The 27,537-nt window shown below is 44.0% G+C and overlaps 1 protein-coding gene and 1 long non-coding RNA gene across 6 annotated transcripts in view; both read right to left on the bottom strand.

The window, feature by feature from the left end:
* Cystm1 (cysteine rich transmembrane module containing 1) overlaps positions 1–27,537 on the bottom strand; it is a 59,082-nt gene that overhangs the window by 12,903 nt on the left and 18,642 nt on the right. The gene's annotated exons all lie outside the window — the stretch shown is intronic.
* LOC124987117 (uncharacterized) lies at positions 2,026–5,317 on the bottom strand. Its single transcript, XR_007109140.1, has 2 exons — positions 3,587–5,317; positions 2,026–2,211 (listed from the first exon to the last, which is right to left on the bottom strand). It is a non-coding gene; the product is annotated as an uncharacterized LOC124987117 (long non-coding RNA).

The raw sequence follows: 27,537 nt of genomic DNA, 5'->3' as shown, positions 1-27,537 counted from the left end.
GTCATTTGCTTTTCAGTAGAAACTTACACACTTTTTTTTTTCTTTCTTTTTTTTTTTTTTGTGGTGCTGGGGATTGAACTCAGGGCCTTGTGCTCTACTTACTGAGCTATATCCCCAGCCCCAACACATTCTTAAATAAAGAGTAAACAGTCAAGAATAGTGAAGGAAACTATGAAGAATAAGAGGTTTGTGTTTGTGTGTGTACTAGAGGAAGGGAGCATGCTATAATTATTATACCAGATTCCTGATTCTAGCCCATTCATATATGAGAACTTTGTAAGTAAAAAATCTCATTTCAAATTAATGGGGAAAGGATGACTGTGATACTGTGATACATGGTTTTTGAACATGGTTTGTAACTCTCTCCCCAAAGAAGGCCACAGAAACCAGAATTTCTCTTCCTGAGGCAAGTTACAAAAACTAATTTTCCCCTGCCTCTCTGTCTGTGAGCTGGCCATAAACAAATTCTCCAATCTGATAGTAGACCACCAGAGAGGAAGGAATGCTGCAGAGAGGCCAAGAACCATCTGGACGGGCCTTGCTGGATTTCCCACTCAAGTCTATTTGTATTAGATCACACCCTCTGCCCAGTCACATTTCTACACAGATGTCCAAGCTTCAGTCATAAATATGTGATGAAGTCTCCATAAAAACTCAAAAGGACAGGGTTTAGAGCCCTTCCAGACAATCCAACATGTAGAGGTTCCTGGAAGGTGGTGCACTGGAGAAGGCATGGAAGCTCTGCACCCTTTCTCCATATGTTGCCCTCAGCATCTCTGTCTGTATCCTTTGTAATATCCTTTACAACAAACCGGTAAACATGTTCCCCTGAGTTCTACGGGCGATTCAAGCAAATTGATGGAATCCAAAAGGGGGTGTGGAAACTCCAATTTACACTCAGTAGGTCAGAGCACAAATAAAACAACCTGGGCCTTGGGCTTGGCATCAGAGGGGCAGCAGCCTTAGGGAACTGAGCCCCAACCTGTGAGATCTGACATCATCTCCCAGAGGGCAGTGTCCAAACTGAACTAAATTAGAGGATGCCTGGCTGGTGTCTGCTGCTGCTGCAGGACTGATAGTTTGCTTGATGTATGTGGAGAAACTTCACAGTCCATTGTCAGAAGTCAACTCTTAATGACAGTACAGTAGGAGAAACGGATTCAGAGCCTGTCTTTCCTACCCAACAAACTAATCAGTAAATGGAACTGGAATTATCAAAATGGAAAAAGAAAGTGAAAACCCTACCCTATACCTTGATCAAAAATGAATTCAGTTGGACTAAAGATTTTATGTTCAGAAAAAAAAATAGAGTGTACGACCTTAGAATAGAAATGATTTTTCATAGATTAAAATAACCAAAGTATGAGGGAGAGATTGATAAACATGACATTTAAATATGTTCATACTAAGGGCTGGGGATGTACCTCAGTGGTAGAGCATGTGTTTATTTTGCACAAGGTCCCTGGGTTTGATCCCCATCATCACGAAAAAAGAAAAAGGTTAAGAGTGTGTCTGATAGGAAGAAGATACCTGAAAGCCTATAAAACTGACAAATATTAGTGAACAGAATATATAAAGATTCTCTGAATCAAGCAGGAGTGGGCTTGGTGGCACACTCCTATAATCCTAGCAACTTGGGAAGCTGGGGCAGGAGTATCAAGTTCAAGCCCAGCCTCAGCAACTTACCAAAATCTTGTCTCAGAATAAAAAATAAAAAGGGCTGGGGATATAACTAAGTAGTAAAGCTCCCCTGGGATTCAATCCCCAATGCAAAACAACAACAAAAACAAAACAGAGTCTCTATAAATCAATAGGAAAAGACAAACCAATAGGAAAAAAATGGGATAAGAAAATGTATAAACAATTCACTACGTGTACCAAAAAAAGGGCCCCAAATTTATATTTTATGTTCAGAGTCACTAGTAATCAGGGAAGGCAAATTAACATAGGTGCCATTTTACACCTATTATAGGTACTAAAATTTTAAAGATTCCAGATTAGGTTTTTTTCAAAGAAAGAAAAAAATTGAAATTGTGCAACTCTAGTTGTTTATTGCAGTAACAGGAGGTAGCAGAGCTGCAGGGAACACTTGGGTCTTGGCTGCTCAGTCCAAGTTCTCCAGAAGGCAGCAGCAACAGAGCGCAGTCCAGCACGCGGCCAGGAGTGCCGAGCACCCGCTGTCCGTCTTCCTTTCCTGTTCCATCACGTACACTGAGGGGCAGGGAGGGGCAGGCAAGGGAGAGAGAGACCTGGTCAGAGGGGACTTGAAGAGGCAGCACTTACCATGGAGACTTGTTCATGCTAGACTGTTAGCTCCATGAGGGCAGGGCAGGAGTCTGGTCCACTGCTCTGTCCCTGCACCAGTGTCTGGCACACATTAGGTACTCAGCAGCTGTCAGTCCTGTTTCCTGCCACCTCTCCTTCAAGCTACAAAACCAGCACCTCATCTGATGCTGTCCTGAGTGATCCAATTTGCAGAGAATTTTCTTGCCTTGAGCCCCACCCCAGCAGCCTGATGTGGCAGGAACTGACTGGAAGCCTTACACAAGCTCTCATTTAATCCTTACAACAGCTCTGTGTACCTGTCGTTGTGTAACTCCCCTACACTGTTAGCAGGAATATGATTTGAGGAAATCTCTTTGTTTTTGGTACTAGGATTAAATCCAGGTGTGCTTAACCATGAACCACATCCCCAGGCTCTTTTAAAATTTTTAAAATTTTAAGACAGGGTCTAAGTTGTTCAGGCTGGCTTTGAACTTGCGATCCTCCTGCCTCAGCTTCCCAAGCTGCAGAAATTACAGGTGCACGCCTCACTGCACCTGGCAAGCAAACCTCTTGGAAGGGGAATCTGGAGGGAGGGAAACGACTTTGACCCAGAAAATCTATATCTAGAATTTACAGAAATAATTGCCCCAGTGTTCAGAGGTCTACATAAAGTAAGATTGCTGCTACATCAAAACAACCCCAAAGTAGCAACAACGCCAGTGTCTACCTGCTGGAGTCCAATTGGCTAAATTAAGGAGACCATATAATAGAATACCAAACATCCATTAAAAAGAACTACATAGTTCTTCTATGTGACCAGTAATTTAGGCAGGGATGAAAGTAAAGACTATAGCAGTGTTTTTTATTTGGACAAGAAGGACACACATATACGTTTCTGAAAAGAAGACAAGAAACTAAAACGTCAGAATGTGGGGAAGAGGTGGAGGTTTTCACTTTGTATTTTTTTGTTTTTCTCAAAGCCAGCTTTGTCTTATTCCAAAGCCACTTCCAAAGCCACTCCTTACAGTCCCCATAGGAGTCCTGCCATCAGGACAGCATCTGTACTGTTTTAGCACACTCTGACCCCTTCTAGCTTCTCCACAAGTGCTGGCTATAGGGCATGTGGAGGCAGCTGGTATAGACTGACCTGGGCTCCTAGCACCAGTGGTCCTGTCCTCTGTCCTAGACTGCCTCCCAAGTCGCTGTTACCTAGACACCTCACTCACCCCATCCCACCCAACCTGAACTGACCCAGCCCCTCCCAACCCAAACTGACCCAGTCCCTCCCAACCCCTAGTCTTATCTATCAGATATGCCTTACATTCAGTTCTGACTCCTCGCAGGCCTTGCTGCCTCTGTCAGCCCTGGGTGACCTCTGGGACTCCCCCTGGGCAAACCTGGCAAGTAGGAGATGCCTTCAAATTACCATCCTAGCACAGAACTCAGAGTCCAGAGAGCACCCCTGTCCTTGTGCCATTCCTAAGGCAGAGACCATGCAATAAAAACACCTCCCCCACCCGTGCCAAGTCCCAAAGAGCTCACTGCTTTTGTACCTACATCCCTCTCCAGCAATACCAGTTGGCAGCATTTCAGAATATACCAAACCAACCCCAGCCTCTTCTCTCTGGATATGGGCAGAGTCAAAAGCTTACCTGATCCAGGTCCTGTGAATGTACGAGGGAGCAGGCCAGTCAGTGGTTCCTGGCTCCCCTCTCTCATCCCATTGACTGTGACCCCCACGCTCCTCTCAGCAGAGCCCCTCCATCTTGACTCACACTCAGTTGCTCTCTGCCCTGCTGGCCCAGAACCTCAGCAGTACCTCATCAGGATCTTCAGTGCCTACTCTTCTGGCATGCCAAAAGTAGTGCTCCTGGACTTCTCTCACCAGCAACACTGTCATTGGGCACATCCTGTCCCTTGTCCTGTAAACATCTCCACATTTTTCCTCTGCCTGGTCCTCCATCACCACCCTGGAAGCTGGGATATGGGACTGAAGCCTCCCAGCCAAGGCACCCAACTACTGCTCCTAGACTCAGCCTCTATCACCCTTTCTTCCCTCACCACTGGACTCCAGTCTGTAAAGCCCTGCACATTCATAGGCAGAGAACACATTGTGATCCATTTTATGGAAGAGGAAACCACTTCAAAGAGGGTTACATAGTTTGTCCAAAGTCAGCTAAAAAGGAGTATTCACATATCAGTTTCCTGACCCCTCTGCAGCATACTCCCATGATTCCACATTAATTACCTATCATGTCACTCCTTTACTCCAACACCCAGGCTCCTACTCCCTACAGCACTTTTTCCTAGACTGTTCAGAGACACTCATGGTGTCTATGGAATGTTCAGCATCCCTCATACCCAGCCTACCAGAGCCTCAGATGCCTCAGAGCCAAATCTCTTTGCATGTGCCAAAACCTGGATTGGAACTATTTGACCCACAAGGTAGGCAGGCTACTTCTTAGCACAGCACAGGCCTGACTCAGCTGGCCTGGGAGAACAGCTCCTTTCAGGAGATCTTCCAGTGGTCTATGGAAGACCAGGCCTCCTCTTCATGTAAGTCAGGAAACTCAATTCTAGGCACATGCACAGTAAAAAGGCAAGTGCCTGACTAACTAATAATCCAAAGAGAAGTGTTAATTCTGTGTGGTGAAATTCCTCTCTGCTTCAAGCACCAAGCCTGCATTTGGTGGCTGCAGAACTCTAGTCACTGGGAGGCTGGGTGAGGACAACTCTCCATGAGGAGGCAAGAGCCTGCTTGTGGCTGGATCTGGACAGCAGAGGCAGAGCTGCCCTGAACACCAGTATACTGCAGTGGGAGGGGAGTGCATGAGCACATCCCTCCAGTGGGCAGACTGCCTACTGCAGACTGGCAGGCTGGTCCTCTGTGTAGGAGGTCAAAAACGCCAAAAGACAGCCCTAGCTTTGTTCTCAGACAACCAATGTCCCTGTCTCCCTAGACCTTCTCACTACCACAGGTGTGTTTCAGAATCTCTTCCTAGGAACCTGAGGTTCAGCAGGAAGTGGTGGGTGGAGTGTGGGTGGAAGAGACAGGAAGTTCTTGCAACCTTATGGTAATGGAAAGTTCAGAGACAAAAAAAAAAAAAAAAAAAAGAAAGAAAGAACCCTCCTTACTTGATACTGAGTATGAAAGATGTGTAGTATATACTTTGGATTTCTTCCATGTTTCCTGCCTCATAAGTCCCTCCCCAATGTAGCAATAGAAACTAGAATTTCTCTTCTCCAAGAAGAATTATAGAAATTCTAACTTCCCTGCCTTTCTGATTTGGTATTGGCCATTTAAAAATTCTCTGAACTGGGCATGGTGGGGCAGCCTGTTATTTCAGTGTCTCAGAAGTTGAGACCTCAAGGACGATGACAAGTTTGAGGCCAGAATCAGCAATTTAACAAGGTCTTCAACAACTTTACAAGAACCTGTCTCAAATTTTAAAAATAAAAAGGATCAGGATGTAGCTCCATGGTAAAGTAGGTCATAAGATCCTCCTCATTCCGGAGGGTCCTGTCCCACACCCTGAAGGAAAGACCCTCTGTCCAGTCACATTTTCACACAGTTGTCCATGCTTCAGTCGTGTCTATAAAACAAAGTCTCCATAAAACCAAAAGCCAGGCGCAGTGGCACAGGCCTGTAATCCCAGCGGCTTGGGAGGCTGAGGCAGGAGGATCTCAAGTTCAAAGCCAGCCTCAGCAAAAGTGAGACACTGTCTCTAAATAAAATACAAAATAGAGCTGGGGATGTGGCTCAGTGGCTGAGTATCCCTGAGTTAAATCCCTAATACTGTCCCCCCACCAAAAGAAAACATAAAAACCCAAAAGGATATGGTTTGGGAGCTTCAGATAGCTGACTGGGGGAGGCTCTCCAAGGGTGGTGCCTGGAGAAGGCACGGAAGTGCCATGAGATACATACATTTCTTCATCTATATCTTTTGTCACATCTTTCATAACACACTGGTAAACAGAAGTGTTTTCTCTGAGTTCTTTGAGTTACTCAATCAAATTAACTGAATCCAAGCAGAGGGTGTGAGAACTAACAGCAGGTCAGTCAGTACAGGTAAAACTTGGGGGACTGAGGCTGGCGTTTAAAGGGGGGCAGACTTTCAGGGCTGTGTATCTCTCTAGGTAGATAGTATCAGAACCAAATTGGATTAGGAGACACTTGGGCTTCTTCAGAACTGTCTGCTTGCTTGCTAGTGGGGAGAAACCGCCATAACTTCTGAGGTCACAGAAGTCTACGTGGACTGCTATGGTGCAGGAGCAGAGGAAAGATAGGAACTTTGTTTACTGACACAGGGAATGACCCCAATCCAGGTCACAATTCCAAAAGACATCTTGTTCCATTTTAGTGGGAAAGACCACAATCAGGATTTCGGAATAGGGATTTTAATAGCATATCAAATTGGATTTAAATATAGGGTCATTGGCCTGGCATGGTGGCACCCGCCTATAATCCTAGTAACTTGGGAGGCTGAGGCAAGAGGATCTTAAGTTCTTGGTCAGGACTTAGTGAGACCCTGCTTCAAAATAAAGTGTTGGGATACAGCTCAGTGGTAGAGTGTCTCTGGGTTCAATCTCCAGTACCACAAAAATACAAAAAAAGAAAAAAAATTTAAATCAATGAGTCGAAGATGCAGCTAAGTGGTAGAAAACATGCCTAGCATGCACAAGACCCTGGATTCAATCTGCAGTACTGCTTAAAATAAACAAACATATAAATAAATAAATGTATTTATTTATTTTTATATAACCCTGGGCAGGTGATAACCTCTCTCAGCCTCAGTTTCTTCTGCTATAAAATGGGGAAATCCTGGTAATCTGTACCTTGTAGGGTTGCTGGGAAAATGAAAAGATCATGCATGCAAAATGATTAACACACTGTAAAGCGTTCAATAAATGCTCACTGCTCTTATTACTATTACTCACAAGACTATGACCTTTCAGCCAGTTCACTCCCCTTACCTAGTGAAGAGTTGGCGTCTTGTAGACAGATCTAGACAGGGGAAAGGAAAGGAAGTTCACCTGGATTCTGGGGTGAAGCTTCAGAAATAAATAAGAATTCAGAAGGTAAAGCCATAGCCTGTTCTAGAAGCAAGGATCCTGCAAGATCAGCTGGCCCTTCACTACATGTTGACGGGAACAGTTCCAGTGTGAGGAGGGATGTACCCAAAGCCATTATAAGGGAGCAGAGGATAACCAGAGGTAGTGCTCTAGCACTAGAATATCCATGGCAGGAGAATTAAGAATGCTGCATAGGGGACTGTCAGGAACACAGGACTCTGCTTGTGTGTACACACTTTGACCAGCACAACTCATGCATACTCATGTCACTTTTCCTTTGGCCTCAACTAACCAGGTGGCACCAGAGCTCAGGTTGCATCTTTGGAAAGTATGACACTGGGAAGGCCAGGTAAGGACCAGGACAGAGCAGCTTCCAAGGTCAGGGGACAGGGAGCTCATACGCTGAGTTTGTATCACGGGAACAATCAGGAGGGCAGCACAGGGACATCTATATCCTGATTGACCGGTCCAGGCCTAGTACAAACCCACCCCACCTACTGAAGGCCTGGACACCCAGGCAATATCAGCACCCTTGCTGGGAACCACACCATGGCCTGCCTACACCTGCCTAGACCACCTGCCAGGTCTGTCTTCCATAGATCCTGAATGGGCAGACACCTGTGAGTAGAGATGCTTCCTCACCTCCAGAAACTGGTCTGGCTACATACCCTTTAAACAATTCTTCATTCTTCTCTCCCTGCCCCTGGGCAGAGAAGTACCCCCAATCCCCAGGTCAGCTCCAAAGACAGCTGCCTGATTCATTAGCAGGCCCCTCCTAGGCTGAGGCCAGAGACCCAGGTCAAAGTTGAGTTACCCTGTGAAAAGCTCCTCTTCCCCCAACAAGATCTCCTGCTTCTCTGAGAGGTATCTCATCTGTCTGATAGGTTCCTCCCTTCATTTTCCAGCATCCAGAACAATCACAAACAAGACTATCATCAGGGAAATAACATGGTGGCCATGGTACTAAGCAGGTATTGGTCCCTTTTCTTCACTCATCCAGCTGGGAACTGTCAGACACTCCTCCCTTCCTGGTTCAGGCTCTAGTTTAGCTCTGTCCCTCAAAATCTCTCAAAATTTTGTTTCTTCTTCACCTGCAAAAAGTGGGGTTGATAGTGGTGCCAAAGATGAAATTTCATTGGCAACCAAATGTCACCTGATCATTCCCCCTCCCACCCCAGCAGCCATGTGTCAGAGTACCAGGAGAAGCTGGGCCAGCCTCGAGAAGAACCCAACAGAGAAGGAACAGGGGATCTGAGATCCTTCCTCCTCCTCCTCCTCCTCCTCCTCCTCCTCCTCCTCTACTTGGTCTGGCTGGATCCTGCCCACTGTCTGGGGACTCCAGGTAGCCTGGCCAAGAGAACTTTTCCCTCACTCAACAAAGCTCCTGCTGACTCAAAATTCCTGCCAGCACACTCTAATTGTAACTATTCAGAAAGAGCCTTAAAAACAGAAGAGTAAAACATGGAGGCAGAGAGGGGCCCAAGGAAGTACTGAGATGACAAAAGCTAGTTTGTGCTGTACAGTGTCCAGGACAGAGAACACTATGAATAAGAATAGACTTTTATTTTGCATGCCAGGGAGGTTTTCCTTCATACTCCTGTCAGGAGAACAGAATAAAAAACAAAACAAAACAAAACAAAAGTGTCTCAGAAACATTTCTATCTGTCCTAACTAGACTCCAAGTTCTTCTGATGTGGGGAACAAGCTTTCTCCATGTATTGCCCCACGGGGCCTGAAACAGGGGAAGGACAATGTGGGCTGCATGGGAACTGTGAGCAGGCAGTGTCAGTCTACACAGGCTGCACCTGAAGCCTTGTAGCAGGGACAGGTGACTAAAGGGCAGTGGCAGGATCCCTGCACTACTTGGAAGAGCTGCATGCCACAGTCTAGGTACTTGTCATGTCATGGGCTCAAAGAATACCAGGACACTGGGACTGTTCTTAGTGTCCTTAGCTCTGCAGAAGTTTGAGTTGGCTCATTTGTGGGTCTAGAGAATTTCTAGTAAGAAATTAAAACAGAAAATAACCACATGCCCATAAGACAAGAGTTTTGTAACCAGCCATCTCCATTTCCTTACTGTCCAGCAAATACAACAGAGGGACACTGATTAAGGAAGCCTCGTTTTAAGGCAGAGACTCAGGACAGGACAGTGTATCCATCAACAGCCCATTATCAGCTAGGTGTGTTGGTGCACACCTATCATCCCAGCTAGTCTGGAAGCTGAGGCAGGAGGAACACACATTCAAGGTCAGCCTCAGGAACTCAGCAAGAACCTGTCTCAAAATAAAATAAAAAGGGCTGTGGATGTAGCTTAGTGGTAGAGAAATTTCCTCACATGTGCAGGGCCTTAGGTCTAATCCCTCCCAGTACTGAAAAAGAAGAGAAAAGAAAAAAGAAAGAAAACCCATTATCTCCCCAAGTGTGCTCTTAGTTGGTACAGGAAAAACCAGTTCAGGAACAAGTCCAAAGGCCAAGGTATTTCAGAAATGTATTTTACTTTCCTAGGAAAAAAATTACATTTAATTCCAGTAATTCTCCATGTTGTGTAAGAACTGAATGAAACAAAAGCAGGTTATCAGAGTCATCAAACGGGGGATAACACCACGCTTGCGCAGTGACCTTGTCTTCAACAGGCTCATGGTTTCAGGCTCCCAGATGGAGACAGATCTAGCAACAGGTCAAAAGACCAGTCCTACTCAGGTCAGGAAAGAGGAGGGTGAAGACCCTGCACTCCTGCAGCATGCTGCTGTAGTAGGGCACAGTCTAGCTCAGTGCCTACCACCAAGTGTCAACATGGTGTGTGCACAATCACAAGGAAGTGGCCAACTAAAGCGTAGTTAATGAAAGGTGATACATAAAACTGGAATTGTAGCATGTTGCAAAAGCCTATCCAATATCAAAACGAAGCATGATGAAGCATGATGTTGTGAGTGACCAGTTGTGATTATGCTGGAGTCTAAAATTAGAAGGTGAGTAAAGCTGACTTTTGGTCTGAAAGTCTAGCCTCACCTTCTAGAGAAGGGTGATTCATCAGTAACTAATCTTTAAAGACATCTTACTTCTTGAGCTTTAAAAACCTTACCCAAAAGAACTAAGAGCAGGTACTTGAACAAGTATTAGTATAATCACGTTCACTACAGCATTGTTCACGATAGCCAAAAGGTGAAGCAACCAATGAAATGTGGTATATCCACACAACAGAATATTACTCAGTCTTAAAAGGGAAGAAAATTCTGACATGTGCTATAACATGGATGAACCTTAAAGACATTATGCTAAAATGAAATCAGCCAGTCAGACAAGAACAAATACTGCATGATTCCATTTATATGAAGTACCCAGAGTACAAATTCATAGAGAAAGAGTAGAATGGTGATTGCCAGGGAACAGAGGGAGGGGAGTAGAGAGAGCTGCTGTTCAACAGGTACAGAGCTTCAGTTTGGGAAAACACACACACACACACACACACACACAAAGTTTTAGAGAGAATGATGGGTACGGTTGTACCACAGTGTGAATGTACCAAAGAACTACACATTCAAAAATTATTAAAATGTCAAATTTTGTTATGAATATGTTACTACACACATAAAAACTTTCATTCTTTAATATTCTGCTTATTCATGAAGATTCCAGGCACCTCAACACCTTGGGGAGGTGACACCAAAGCTGAGCTTTGCAGCAGGAAAAACTCTGTAAGTTGGTGGCTCGGGGACATTCTGTTCCAGCAGCAGTTTCAGTTCTCTTCAGTTTGGTAGCATGGATCAATCCTGCAGTCCCTGGGGCCAGCCTGGACCCCAGCCAGCCAAAGGCATGTCATGGTCACCAAAACATTATTTCCACTCTGCCTTTTGTAGCCCACCTCCCTCTGCAGACTGTTCCAGACTGCACCAGCTAGCTCTCGCATCCAGCACACATGCTGGGGGAGAGAGGAGGGAGGCACCTGGCTCTATCTCCCTCCTACCTCACATGCCCACTTCTTGTTTTCCTGATGTAGCCAAACCTGCAGGGGAGTCCAGAAATAAAAGACATTGTCCCTGACTCAGGCAGTTCATGGACCACTTGGAAAGAAGAGATATAAACCTATCTGAGGAAGTGTATAGTCACATGCCAAATTGGGGAGGACCAGTTATAAACAACTGGAATTCAGAATCAGGATAGATCCTTTCAGTGAGTTCAGGTGGGAGGAATGTCAATCTTACAACTGCTCCACCTTCCTCTTCTTCCCTTGTGCAGTTACAAGAAATTTAAGTAAATGATGACTAGTTCATGGCTCACCAAGAAGTGGGCATCTCCTTACACTGGCCCTGGTTGCCATGGCCAGTCCTTATAGCCCTAGCTTCTCTCCTTTTTTATGATGCTAGCGATAGAACCCAGGGTCCCACACATGCTAGGCAAGTGCTCCACCACTGAGCTGCATCCCCTGCTCTGGCTTCTCTTGACTGACAGAGCCATTGTGGCCTGATGGCCCTTTTCCCCCAGAATGGAATGGTAATGAGGGTGGGTAAGGCATGACCTGCTGTATACCCTTTCCAGCAGAAGAGATGCATAAACGAAGGAATCACAGAACAAAGCAAGAAAATAAGAGTGGAACAAAAATACTAAGTGACTCAGAGAACCACAAACCCTCAATGTCAGAGGTTCTGAATATAAGATAACTACTGCCAAGATTTTAGAAGGCTAAATAGAAACCAGAAAAATAATTATTTTTTTGGTTTTTAGGCACTGGGTTATAAGAAGGGAAATGGAGAGGTTACTTTGAAGGGCGCTGGCTCTTTGGACCTTGCCCAAATGGGCAGAGATCACCAAGCAGGAAGTTGTTGGGTTTTGCCAGTTAATGCACAGGCACAGAAAGGCACAGGCTGCTCTGTTATCGGCAAAGCCAGCCTGACTCATATTGAGTGCCAGCCTCAGGAGTCTCATTCAAATAGTACTTGCCGCATTTTCTAAGAAGGCAAACACTGCCCTATCATTTTTACTGGACACAAAGTGTGTTTTATCTTAGGTATACAGACCATAACTGGCTTCTAGCTGTACCAGATTCTCATGTTACTGATTAACAGCTCCCACAGATATATTTATGCAAAACACCCCAGGCTGTTTTCTTCCTCCACTGTCAGGCTTCATTTTATGCCAATAGAAACAGTTGTGTTTTCTCCTGAATGCACGTCAATTTAAAGCCCAGCACACAGAGAGTTCTGAGGCCAGGAATGGGAGAGAATGACCGATCTCCACGAACATGGTGAGAACCGTGATACATGGCAGACCTCACCTGTAAAGACTGTCCCCTATGTCTCCCCTCTACTTTCTGAGCACACTGGCCATGGCTTCAGAGGAAAAAAAGGTTACCCTTGCAGATCTGGAAAGAACTGTGGGGCACTGGGACCCTGCCAAGTGTTCACGGCAACTCTGTCATCATGCAGCACTGTCGCAAGCTGACACCCACCCAAAAACCAACTGCAAAAGGTCTTAAGGCCACCACCTTACCCACACAGACATACTTATTTGGCAAATGTGAGGCCAGAAATGTCCCCAACGGAGAAAGGAACATGGAAGGAGTGCCTGGCTTTCAGGACTGTGACTAGACAGGGCTGGAGTTTAGGGAAATGACTCCTTCCACAGTCACCTCTATCAGTTTTGTCACCGAAGGCACATCAAGACTCCAAATTCATGAACAACCCATTTTCCCACTAAAACAGGCTAATGGTTGCCATGAAAATCCTCCAGTGGAAAACTAAGTGGGCTTGACCTTGTAGAGGGGTCAGATGTTTAGGCAACCTCCAATATGCCAGGAAACAGAGGCATCTGATCTCTCCCCATCCACTGAACACTCAGCTACCCAAAGTAGTGGGTTTATTTATAGCAATCACTGGTTACGTTTGTAGAAACCCAAGACAGAGCAGAAGCACTTTCAGACTCTGAAAGCCCAGCACAGTGCATACGCAACTTGAGGGACATGCTTGGACAGGCTGTTTGCAATGCTAAGGTCATCTTCTGCCCAGATCACAGCACAAGCAGACCCAATCTCTTGGCCTGGTAGCCCGCCAAGGAACACAATGCAGAGACTGGAGAGACAGCGCTACAGTTCGACACCCTAGGTTCTAGCCTCAGTGCCACCTTGAGCATGTGACAAACCTATCCAGCTTTAACTTCCTCGCCTATAAATTGCACTTATTCCCTCACTGCACACTTCAGGGACTTACTGAATTAATCTACACAAACCAGTGTTTAGTTCCCAGCAAGGATTCAGTGTATATTAGCTGCTACTGTTACTCCCAAAACAGACCTGATGGATATAAGGCAGGGCTCCCAGTGGCTAAGACACCTGGAAGCAACAAGGGCTTCAGAAAGCTGGTAGATCCTACAAACAGTTCCAAGTCACATAATGAGCCGAGGTCTTTTTGAAGACCAAACAAAGGACAAGGAAATGGAGTAAAAGAGATATTTCACTATGATACTGCCTCAGTCCAACTTCTCATGAATGCCATTCTGGGTGTCAATCCAAGAAGACTGAGGGTACCCAGAGATATTCATTACCACATAGCCACCCTTGTTACCTACACCCACCGTACCAGCAAGCTGTCACTGGCTGTCACTAAGAATCCCATACCCCTGGCCCATTACTGAAGAAGAGAATGGTTCTACTATTCAGGAATACTTCTTGACGTCCAAGAGGAACCCTCGTGACCCTCACCTAATTCTACTTGGATAAAGATGCTGAGGGCTCCAATGCATGGATCACTCTATGCCCATGGCCTAGCCCAGAGCAATCCATAGGCTCAGCACAAAGGAGATGCCAAATGAATGAATAAATGAACAATTTGCTTTGCACCCATTACCTCCACTCAAATACTGTTTCAAGCAAGCTGCAAATATGGGCTTAGCTGGCTACTCAGGGAAGCAACTACAAAGCACTTATAAGAAAATGCAAGAAGACCCAAGCAGCCTCCGGCTCTTAAGAAGGTACTTACCCCACTTCTGTCAATTCATACCCTTCCAATGTGATCTTTCAAGAAATGGGTTGAGGACTGTCCTTGGCATCACTTTATACCATAAGGGAACAATGTGCCTAGGAGAAAATCTGAGGGTCAAGCCAACAAAGAAAGCTCAGAGTTCTGAGTCATTAGACCAAGGAGAGTGGGCCCTGTGGCCACAGAATGCACCTTCCTAACAGGGTCCCTTTGGAGTCTTTCCTTCAGATCTAGGACACCCTGTCCACAGCCCCAGGGTGTTAATGGTTACCCACAGACTGACAGAGGGTCTTGGACAGGGCTATTTTAGAGGCTCAGGAAGAAGGGAGAGGAATACTTATCCTTCATAAATGACTCATGATACACATATTGTCACAAGCAAAAATCCATTTTTACTCATTAAGAACAACTCACAATAAACACAGTCTTACACACTCCTCCAAGTTAGGCAAGTGCTTGTGGGCTAGGGGGGTAGCTCACGTCAGAGTGCTTTCCAGCTTGGGCAAGGCCCTGAGATCAATCTCCAGAGATCAGAGGGAACCCAGATGCTAGGTTTTAAAAAGTCTAATGGAGATCCACCCTCTTCCCTTCACCAAGAAAAATGTAATTGAAAGGCATCAACATCTTTTCTAGAGTATTTTCAAGTTATATTAAGCAGGTGTGCCCCTGGGAAAAGTGTCTGGTGCCTAGGACCCTGAACAGAAAGTTCAGGTGTGAACAAAAACAAGAGAATGTGTATGGTGAGGGTGGGGAGGGCTCTACTCCCCACCTGGCTTCAGAAAGCCTCTTAGGTCTAAAAGGTGAGAACGGTCAGAGTGACCCTAGGAGATGCTACCTTTTCCAATCAGTATGGCAGCCTGAATATGCAAGTCACCTTTGATCAAATGAGGGAAAGGTCACTGAGCCCAACAGGAAAGGAAAAGGAGGGGACCAGTACTGGTCTCTCCAAACCAAAAGAGTAGCAGCCCTGACAGCACATAATAGTTAGCTTCCTGGTGCAAGGTGATAAGACTTTTCATAAGAGTCGATAGGAAAGTAAATATTTGCTGGAGAAGAGACCCACTCCTACAGGGAGACAGGCAAGACTGCAACACCAGACCAGGGCAGAGACTCAAATACGGCCAGGATCTCCTCCGTGGACTCCTGGCCCCGGCCAGTCTCTTAGCTTAGCTTACAGGACAGGAGCAGGGTCCTTTTCATCTCTTATCCCCAAGGTCCAGCTCTTACAGATTCAGGCTCATAGATTCATAGGTTATGCTTAATAGTCCACTGAGGTTAATGAAAGCCCCATACCTTCTCTGTGGCTCAGTTTCCTCACCTGAAAAATGAAGATAATAACGGTACCAACTTCTCAGATTATTAGAAAGATTATATATATGAAATAGTCTTTGAAAAGTAGTTAGCACAGTACCTGGAACAAAACAGACAATAAATCATGGCTATCATTCTATGAATAATTTAGGCTAGGAAAAAAAACACAGCATGAAGTCAGTGGTGTGAGACTAACATCTGAAATGGAGAACTAGTGATACCCATTTTGTGTGTGTGCACGCACAGTACTGGTAATTGAACCTAAGAACATTTTGCCTGAGCTACATCCCAAGCCCTTTTTATTTTTTTACTTTGAGACAGAGTCTGTCTAAGTTGCTCATGCTGGCCTCAAACCTGCAATTCTGCCTTAACTAGCCAAGTTGCTAGGATTACAGTTGCACACCACTGGGCCTGACTTAGATATGCATTCTTGAAGATTCATGCTCTCAGAGGCCAAGATGTAGCTGAGGACAGACTTGACAAATTGAAAATGAAAACAAAAACACCAGAATACATAATACTTTCATATAGTATTAAATATAATATGGCAAATACATCCCCTGAACAGAGACTAACACACTAGATGAATTTCAAAAAGGGTTGCATCATAAAAAACTAAAAAGTGTATCAAAATTCTAAATGCTATCTCTGGATAGTAAAATTATAGGTATTATTTACTTTCTAGAAAGAAAAAAAAATTTTTGGCCGTGCTGGGGATTGAACCTATATGGGTATGAGGCCCACACTTTACCACTGAGCTACAGCTCCCGTCCAGAACACACGGTTCTATAATTTAAAAGGTTTTGTTTTTTAAAATCCTGGTAGTAGGTATTGAACCCAGGGGTGCTTTATCACTAAGCCACAACCCCAGCACTATTTTTTTTTATTTTGAAACAGGGCCTTACTAAGTTGCAGAGGCTGGCCTCGAACTTGCAATCCTCCTGCCTCAGCCTCCCAAGTCACAGGCATGCACTTTCACACCGAGATCTAAAAAGATATTTTTAAGTAAGTGGTCAGATTTCTCCCTGAGAACCTGGGTATGAGGGACCAGAAGCTCTGGAGTGCTGCTAGCAGAGCTGAACTAAGCAGGGCTTAGAAAGAAACCAGCTCTCTGGTCCACTGATCATTCTGGATTTGATTCTCATACTGTCACTGCCTGCTGGGCTAAGTCCTCGTCCAGTGATGCGGACACCAGTCCTTGCTATCTTCTTTGTCAGCAATCTAATTATAAATCACCCTGTGTCATATTCCAACTTTTAGAGCATCTTAACTCTGGGAAACCACAAAATAAGTAGAATATAGACTTTTCAAAAGGTACCAAATTCTACCAGTGTAGCCAGTTCTTCTGAGTAACTTCCATGAAAACCCAAGGGAGGTTTCAGAAAATGAAAAAGCTGTCAGTAGTCAAGAGGTTCCTCCTCAGGTTTCCCGTGTGGCTAACCACATTGACCACTGGGAGGATGGCAGTAGGTGCCTCTCGGCACTGTGCCACACAGGCAGCTGGTGTGGTGAGAGCCACATCACCCTGTGTACAAGCCCTGGGGCCCCTCCAGTGCAGCTAATGCTTCACTGCTATTTGGAAGGGTGCATCCTAGGGGAAGATTCCTGTCACCCTGAGCATCCCCACCCTAACGCCCTACGCAATGAACTTGTTCTGCAGAAGGAAGCTGGCACAGGGAGGTCCCAACAATGCCTGCCTGGCTCCAATCCTTCTGGGACTGACCTACTCTAACCCAGCGGAACCTTGCAATTTTCCTACCTACCTTTTTCCCAATGCAATATTTTTTTCCTTGCCACCAAACCAATGTGCTCACTGTTTACAACAGCCTAACTAAAGAAAGTTATGCAGGAGATGAAGGGACTGTGTGTGTCATGTTTGCAACATGGGGTAAAGCAGTAGCAGAGCAGGATGCACCCAGGCAGCAGAGGGCTAAGAACAACAATGAGAAAACTGGTCTGAAAGCAGGAAGACTTCAAAACACCTTCTGTTTCCCCAGGCCAGCCAGGTCTGGCCAACACAGCCTGCTCCCAGCCAGCAGGCACCAGCCAGCTCACCAGCTAGTTGAGGAAATGGGAGCTGCACAGAGCAGTTGTCTTTTCATACTCCATTACCTCAGAGTGCCGTGCAGGCCAAGGCATTCAAAAGGCAAGGCACAGTGTTCTGTATAAAGTACTCGACTAAAGCAGATTGTGTTTCTATTCCCAAGAAGATGAAGAAGCAGAGGCCATCTTTAGGAGTCTACAGTCCCCTGGTGTCCTCATGATCAGACTGTCTTCACATGACACACAGGTCCATGAAACTCAGTGCAGTCATTAGGGAGACCATCACTGAATTGCTGGGCCTAGCTGAGCAGATCTGTCGTTAAGGCCTGAAGTCACCAATCTCTGGACAAAGTTGGTGCTAAGTCCACAGTATACTCACTAAAGGCCATTCTCATCTGCTTCTGTGAAAGGAGTTGCAATTGAGTGCCACCAGAAAACACGTCTTACCTACAAAGTCTTTCCTTACCACTGCTAACAATGTGTGATAATTTTGAGGTACTTTAAGGATATTCCCTAACAGAATGCAAAAGAGCATAATGGTTATGAATAACAATTGAAAACTACATAGGCCTGGGTTCAGGGTTCAAGTCAAGGCTCGGCTAGTTACTATTTCAATAGGACTTAGGAAAGTTATTTCGTCTGAGTTTGTCTTCTCAGCTACAAAATGGGACACCAGCAGGACTGTTCTAAGGATTAAACAGGATAATGTAAACAAAGCCCCTGAATAAGATCTGACTAGAACTGTAACCTTATTTAGTTACTAATACTAAAATACAGAAGTCAGTTAACTAATATTCTTTTGAACAAGTGAGTGGTGACTCCGGGGGTGGGGGGGAGAAAGACAAGGTTATAAAAATATAATTTTCACTCACAGATGGGAGGCCATGTGATACATGGAATTATTTCAGGCTCTGGCTCAGAGATTTGGGGGATCATGGGCAGGACACAGCTTCCCTAAGCCCCTGATTCCACATCTGTAAATATGGGATAATATAACTTACCCTGAAGGACTATTATAAAAATTGGAAGCCATGTCTACAGAGCTCTCAGCCCGAACCAGGGATGGCAGAAGGTGCTCAGTAAGTCATGGCTGCTGAGGAGACAGGCTCTGGAGTGAGACTACTGGGTTTCGGTCTGACTCCAGCGCTTCCTAGCTGTGTGCATGAACAAGTTCACCTTTCTATGCTTTTTTATCTTTATGACAGAGATAACACCGAAACCTACCTCGGAGGGTTGTTCTGAGGACTAAATGAGTTAATATACAAACGTAACCAACATACGCTAACTACTAAGCAAATATTAACTCTATTATTTAGATAGTATTTATTAATTATTGCATATAATAAGAATCTAACATTTAATATTAAAAGACTTGAACCACTGGCCTCAAACTTCTTTTGTTCTGTTTCAACATAGGAATTGCTATGGAATACTCAGACTCTCTAGCCCCGAACAGCAGAGAAGCTCAAAAACAAAGCCTGTCCGGTCAAAGGGAGTTTTTTATAGTTCCAAATTCCCAAACCTACCTCCCTCGGCAGGCCACCAGAAAAAGTCATGTATTTTTCAGTTGCTGAAGAAGCTAATTAGGAAGGTTTTTTCCTTCAATGGGCTCAAAGGCAATGACCCACTTAAATTTTAATTCTTCAGACTCTGTGGTAGTAGTTCTCAAAGGAGAGTGACGGTGGCCCCTAAGGGACATTTGGTAATGCCTGGAAAAATTTTTGGTTGTCAGAACTGAGGAGATACTACTGGCATTTAGTGTCTAGAGGCTAGGATGCTGCTAACCTATCTGTAATATACAGATATACAATATACAATGATCTCTACACTTCCGTGACAGCCAGATACAAATGACATGTGTCTGTAAAAATGACATAGCTGCCCAGGAAATAACATGAAAATGATGAGCTGGATTATGAATGGAATTTTTAAAAAGTCAATGAATGTTATTACTATGTTCATGGAGCAGAGAAAGAGTGAGGGCCAGAACTCAGTGGAGGGAAGGATGTCATCAAGCTACACCTCTCAATTCTGATTATTCAGAGGTCTGTGACTGCCAGTATTGGCCCAGGGCCCCAGCCCCTGCTACACAACGAATATTCTGCTCAGCCCTCAAACCAAAAAATGAGTAAGTCGAGGGAGAGAAAGAAATACAATCTTTTCTGCAAAATCAAGCCCAGAATTTAATAACCTGAAAAAACTTATTCCTGTCTCATAGTGTCCTCTCTCCTACATTATCTCTAAACTCTTCATCTTTAATCTCTCAACAGTGACGGGAAATCTAGTGTTCAGTCCAATTAGACAAGGTCTCATAACACGGAGCTTTTAGATAGCAAGAAACACTTAATTCTATACCTAAACTAGAGTCAAAACTGAAAATTATAAATCAAGACAGCACTCTGCAGGGTAGAAAACCAATCTACCAAATTGTATTGTGTGCATGTATGAATGTGTAACAACAAATCCCATTGATATGTGCAGCTATAATATACCAATGAAAAATGAACAAAAAAAGAAGCCCAATCCAGAGTGGGAGGTAGGGGGTACCACTCGGTGTCACCATAGTAGTGACGCACGAGTGACATGTGAAGGATTTATACAGGTTATCTATACAGGGTCAAGAGAGGGTAAAGAATTCCCCAGCTCATACAGAGGAAATGACATTTTAAAAAGTCATGTAGGAAGAGAGTATCTGGTGAGGCTGAGGAGCTAAAACCCACCTGTAGCAGAGTCAGCCCCTGAAGGGCTTCAAGCCTCTGGATGCTGGTCATTATTCTAAGAACAATAAAAAATCAGAAGGAGGGCAGAAAAAATACTTAAATTTTAATGTTGTACATACAGAACACAGTACAGAGGCAAAGCCTAAAAGGACACTACAGAAAGAAAACAGGAATTGTTTCCCTCCAAACCCAAGACCAGCAAACTCTACACTCTATACCCTCTCTGGGGTAGGGAAAGGGAAGGCCCTAAGAAGACTAAAAGATATAGCTGATGTCAGAACGCTTTTCAAAAGCCACAAAACCCCATAAACTGTTTTATTTTCTAGTTGAGGAACCAGAGAAAATGGTCCTTAGGCTTTCAGAGTCGTCTCCCCCTTCCCCTAGCAAAAGGTCTGTGCCCAGCCAGCCCCACTTGCTGAACCGAAACGATGAGCTTCTCACACCTCTGACAAGCCCAACTAAAGTCTTAGAGACACTGGCCCAGGCCCATGTGGGACCTTAGGGCACTTTCCATAGGAATCTACAGAACACTACAAGCATTAGAAGATTCAAAAGAATGTCCCAGACATGTGTCAAGAAATGTGAAAGGAGAAAGGAAAGTGAAATGGATTGAATAAGTATAAACTAAGGATCAACTTATGGAAGAGTATTTTGCACAAGTCACTGCTGTCACTAAGAAGGCAGACAAACAAGATAAGCCAGGAAGCCAAGAAGGAAAATCACCAAAAGAGGCACAAGATACACCAAGCATGGCCCTTGGCAAGATCTGAAGAGGGAAGCAGCAATGGAGCAGAGCCCAAAGGAGCCGGCAACTTACTGTAGAGGTAGAGCCATACAGGCAAGAGCAGTACAGAGAAGCAGCTCTCAAGACAGGTCTGCCACTTGCTGGCTCTGACCTTGGGCAAATTGTTTTCTAGAGGTTTAACTGTCATGCTAATTAAATGATAAAGGATATGCAGTGCTCAGCATCAGGCTTGACACATGACACTGTCTCAGTAGATTCTATATAGATGACATGAGGAGGAAAAGGAAACCCAGGGAGGCCTGAAAAAGAAATGCCACACAAGATACCTGTGCGGCCAGAGGACAACGGGAGAGATGCACTTGGCCACTCAACAAATACTTGGAATTCAGGCAGTGAACATAACATATGAAAGCCCCTGCCTTCAAGGAGCTTGTATTCTGGTGGGAAGAGGAGGGCAGCCAGGGAACTAGTACACACAGTTCTGTCAGGCAGGAAAGGGGCAGAAGAATCGGGATATAGGGGGCCTGTTTGGGTGCTACACACAGGAGGTGGGGTAAATGGCTGGGAGACCTCTCTTGCTAGGGAACAGCTGAGCAAAGATCAAAAGAAAGTGAGGTCATAAGCCAAGTGGGAGTCCTGAGGGACGAGAATGGCAAGCACGTAGGCCCTGGAGTGGGAGTGTACCTGATGAGTGCCCAGGTCAGCCTGAGAAGGAGCAGAGTGAGTGGGTGGCCAGGTGGTAGGTGTTAGAGAGTCAGCGGCAGCCTGCTCACATAGGTCCTTGCTGGTCACCCCAAGGGCTGGCTTTTACTAATGAAAGAAATGAGGAGCTATTAGGGAGTCTGGGTAGAAAATACACAGCATGGGACATTAGTGGAAGGACGAACTCTAGTCGCAGATGAGAGGTGACTTTGGAGCTGTCTCCTTTGCCTCAGGCCAGTGGGGACTCTCTGGGTAGATAAGGAGTGACCCTCAGCAACTGGCTTCCCCTCCTGCCCCTGAGAGCTTCCTATTTTATCCACAAGCAAAAGTTTAAAAGTTTATGGGGGCACTAACTCTTCCCCAATACCCATTAAGGTGTCATAAACTGTATTCCTTCATTTATTCTTTACCATGGTCTGATAATCCCAATTCTATAGAAAAGGAAGTCCAGAGAACTAGAGAAACTCTACCTAAATTTCAAAGCCAATGTGACTTTTGGTGGCCCTATGCAGTGTCCTTGCTGGGATGTTCTGTCATCTGACACCTGGCAAAGAAAGAAGAGAGCAGACTTGTCTGCGTTGGAAAGGCTTCCCAGGGAATGCAGTTGCCTGACAGGAACTGCTGATGAAAGAAGCACACGAGGCTCAGCTCGGGCAAACCAGGCTGTAATTCCACACCTCAGGCCAATTAGCCAGAGATGCCAGACCATGAAATTTCTTTCCTTTCTATCCTTACACTGACTGATGAAAGAAAGCAGTGTGCGACACCAAGAATAGTGTGTAGAAAGCAAAACACACCATTCTATCACCTCCCCATAATCTCTGACTTGTGGGCTAAAAGAGGCCTCTCGACATCATGCTCCCTGGCCAAGGGTCTGACAGGCCAGAAGGGCCCTCCTCAAGGTGCACTCCCCTTCCATTTCCTCCAATTAAAAAGAATCATGATAAAATTATGGCATTTGCAGGCAAATGGATGAAACTGGAGAATATTATGCTAAGTGAGATAAGCCAATCTCAAAAAACCAAAGGAAGAATGATCTCGCTGATAAGCGGATGAGGACATATAATGGGGGGTGGGAAGAGTTAGTGTTAGGGTTAGAGTTAGGGTTAGGGAGGGGGGCAAGAATGGAGGAAGGAAGGACTGTATAGAGGGAAAAGAGGGGTGGGAGGGTTGGGGGGAAGGGAAAAAAATAACAGAATGAATCAAACAACATTACCTATGTAAATTTATGATTACACAAATGGTATGCCTTTACGCCATGTACAAATAGAGAAACAACATGTATCCCATTTGTGTACAATAATAAAAAAATAAATTAATTTAAAAAAAAAAGAATCATAATAGGGACACTGGGTAGTTTCTGGCTTAGAAACCTGGTTCAAAGGTCAATTGGGCTTTGGAGCTCCATGGGAACATCCCAAAGGGATGCTAAAATAGAGCTTATTTTATTTTAAATTAGTGTGCTGCCAGATATCAGAGTCCTGACTCAGAAGAACATTTACAAAACTTTTTTTTTTTTTTTTCTTGTGGTGCTGGGGATTGAACCCAGGATCTTATGCATGTGAGGCAAGCACTTTACCAACTGAGCTACACATCCCCAGCCCAGAAAACCTTAACTACAGACACACAAAAGTTAAATAACAATGAAAGGATCTCAAAGAGAAAGTTGTAAGAACCACTTAACATGAATTCACAGCCACCCCTGAAAATAGTAGTATTTCCATTCATCCAATACGTATTTACTGAGGATTCACACACACACACACACACACACACACACACACACACACACGTGCACGACGTATATAAATAGGATATGCACACGAATGATATATCCAAATAGGATATGTGGATAAATATTCATATATTTATAGGATATATATAAAAAGTACTCAGTACTGTTCTAGAAATCATGGAAACAGATAAAAACAAAAGAAACTCTGCCTTCCTGAAGCTTCCAAAGGGAAGGGAGCACACTCAAAGATCAGGGAGATCAAGTAACTTGCCCAGATCCTAGAGTTAATAAGGGGATTTGAATCCAGCTCTGTCACACTCTGCCTCTGTCTACCAGGAAATTGGTGTCTTGCTATAATTCCTAGGGAGTTTTTTGGGAGGGTGGGGTTGGCCAGATAAGAGAGGGAAAGGGCTAGAAAAAAGTATTCTCCTTTGGTGGGTGTTAGAGAATCTCTGCTGAATCTGCACTGGATCACAGCAGCAGCATCCAATGAGGACATGCACTCAGTTTGGAATTAGGAGACTTCCGCCCTAGTTAAGTCTCACTGACCCTGACAAGTCACTCAAAGCTTCAGTTTGAATATCTCTAAAAAGAGGGGGTTAGCTTAGTAAGGAATGGTGAATGAGTTCATCTTCTCTAACAATTCAAACCTATGCATAGTGGCTGCCTAGAATGCTCGTGTAAGGAAGATTCAGTAGTTACCACATTCACGTCTGGAAGCAAGAGCCATAATGAACTGGCGATGTCTGCTAGGAGGTTAGAGGGCGATTAATCTGGATGGTTGACTGAGAATTTTTCCCATTTCTGATGATTTGAGGTATCTGAGTGGGGATCATTATAATTTGGTGAATTAAATTAAAACTCTTCTTTCATGACCGTCTAAACAATTCACAGAACTTTCCTTAAAGACAAATTGCTATTTTCTGATGTAAGACTAGAGATACTATAGTATTCTTTTTTTCCTTTAACAGTCCTATTATCAGGGCTGGGGAGATAGCTCAGTTGGTAGAGTGCTTGCCCCGAAAGCACAAGGCCCTGGGTTCAATCCCCAGCACTGCAAAACAAACAAACAAAAACAAAACAAAACAAAAAAACAGTCCTATTATCATGGCATACTTGTAAGAACCTAGAAGTAGTTCTGTTACTTAGAATGCTTCACTGAATCAAAGTTCACCTGCACCACTGGAAGTTGAGATAATGTTTCCAAAGATCTTCCATTCCCCATCCATTTTTGCAAAGTGATTCTACCTACCCACCCATTCAACGTTTATTTCCCCTCCCCTATAATCTAGGCCAAACAAAGCTGTGGCTGCCTTGACCAAAAGAGTGAGATAGAAGTGAGATCTCTGAGAGAGAGTACAGGATCTCTTTTCAATGTGATGAGAACACTGTAGGATTATAGTAGTGATGGTTGAAAAATTCTGTAGATATACTTTTTTTTTTTTTTTTTTTTTTTTGGTGGTGCTGGGGATTGAACCCAGGGCCTTGTGCTTGTGAGGCAAACTATTCTACCAACTGAGCTATACCCCAGCCTGGACTGTATACTTTAAATTTAAATGGGTGAATTATCTTTTAGGAAAGGGGAAAGATATGGTATCTATTTCCCCTCCTGTTGGATCTGGTTGTACTTGTGACTTGCTTTGAACAATGGAATACAGGGTAAGTGATGCTGTGCCAGTTCTGGTCTCGCCATCAAAAGCGTGGCAGCTTCCAGTTTCACCCTCTTGGAACTTCATTGCCATACTAAAGCAACTTGGCTAGTCCACCAATGATGAGAGACTGTGTAGAGGGAGACCTCACAGAGGCAAACCAGTACCCTCATCATGGGAGTGAGGCCATCTTGGACATTTCAGCTGCAGCCAGGAGACACCTGATTTAAGTCACACAAGTGATCCCAGGAGACAGCACATGAAGCAGAACTTCCCCAACTCACATAATCACAAGAAATAATTAAATCATTGTTATTTTAAGCCACTGAGTTTTGGATAGGCTATACAATACGTAACTAAAACATGGCCTCTCTGAGCCTCAGATTCTACCTCTGCTACAGAGTTGTGAAGATTACATGAGGCTAACATCAAGCACTGTGCTCAAGAAATACTAGTTGTTATAATTATCCTAACTAAAAACATCCAGATCCTTGACATAACCTATAGGTATGTCCTTTGGGAAGCCTATTCCCACAACAGCTGCTGCTTCCAGTCACACAGTTTCCAAAGGGCTGGTTTCTTGAAACAAATAAAGGGGATTTTTGTTGTTGTTACAATCTGAAAAACAAACTCTGCATGGTAAACAGATGAGGAAGAAGTCATCTATTTCACCAACTCAGCCATGCATCACACCTTTCTTAAGACCTCACCAAGTACCAGACATCAATAAAGAACAGCTGGAGGGGCTTAGAAAGCTGAGATAGGAGGATCATAAATTCAAAGCTAGACTCAGCAGCTCATTGAGACCCTGTCTTTAAATAAAATACAAAAAAGGGGTGAGGATGTGGCTCAGTGGTTAAGCACCCCTGAGGTAAATCCCCAGTACCAAAAAAAAAAAAAAAAAAAAAAAAAAAGGATGGCTAGAAGAATAAAAAAAAAGAATAAAAAGAATGACATTATGACTTTTGAAGGTAAATGGACAGATCTGGTGGCTATCATGCCAAGTGAAAAATGCCAAACACAAAAAACCTTAAGTTGAATGTTCTCTCTGATAGGCAGATGTAATATACAAGGGGGGGTGAGGTAGAGAAGAACAGAAGTTCAGTGGATTAGACAAAGAGGAATGAAGGGAATGGGAATAGGAAAGACAGTGGAATGAATCAGACATAACTTTCTTATATTCATATATGAATCCACCACCAGTAAAACACCACATCACATACAACCACAAGACTGGGATCCTAATTAGAATAAGTTATATTCCATGTATGTATAGTATGTCAAAATACACTCTATTGTCATGCATATCTAAGAAGAACATGAACACAACAACCAAAGAATGGCTGAAGGCTATCCTTCCTCCTTTGAAAAAGAAACCATTTCTACCTGTGTAGCCATTAACAGAGTGGGCTACACACTTGAACTTCAGCAGAGAATCTGTTGTAGTAGAGAAATATAAAATCATCCCAGTAGGAAAGAAAAAGGTTAAATTTCCTTATAGCTCAGATACAAAGAAGGAGAACATGATTCTGATTAGATATTTCAGAAATAATACCAAGAGCAAAGAATGAAATGGGCCCCCAAAGGGTTCATCCCTTGGTGAGCCTAGACCCTCAAAGGGTTCCATTCATAGAACCTGGACCCCAGATGAAACAACCTGACCACCTGGCATCACCTGCCATGTCTGGGTGCAGTATGAGTTCTGGCAGTTAATAATTTACAAACTAATGACAGAGAAAGAAATTCCAGGGTATATCTGTAGAAAAGGATGTTATAAACAGCTTTCAACTGCATTTGTGAAATCAATCATGGTTGATAACACTCAACTAAAAGAGTTGAGTGTTATCAATCATATCAATCTTCTTAATCCTAAGAAAAAATAAATTATTTTTTTCTCAAAAAGACATATTGATACTTAATTACACCAAATGTAAGAAAGAGGATCAAATCTGAGAGTTTTCTGCATAAAATTCAAACCTAGGAAGGACTTACTCTAGACAAACTCAGTAAAGTTCCAAACTCATCAAATGCACATTAGGGAGTGGTATAAACAAAATTGGCCTGGAAATGGACAGAAAGACCATGAGGACTTTGGATGAAAGACATACTATGAGGTTCATACTAAGCTCAGTCTGTTGGATGACCCAAATGCTGGACCTTTTTTTCACTGATGTATAATACATAGTAAAGTACAAAAATCCCAAATGTACATTTTGAAGAATGTTTCTATCTAGATTAAGACAGAAACCATGTCTAACATTCTACCCCACTCTAGTTCTCTCTCCCACACTCCACAGTAGAAGGTAACCACCATTCTGGTCTC

Source organism: Sciurus carolinensis, chromosome 6 (assembly GCF_902686445.1).
Source record: "Sciurus carolinensis chromosome 6, mSciCar1.2, whole genome shotgun sequence".
Classification (NCBI taxonomy): Eukaryota; Metazoa; Chordata; class Mammalia; order Rodentia; family Sciuridae; genus Sciurus; species Sciurus carolinensis.
The sequence above is the reverse complement of the archived record's forward strand: the minus strand, read 5'-3'. Positions and strand labels throughout refer to the sequence as shown.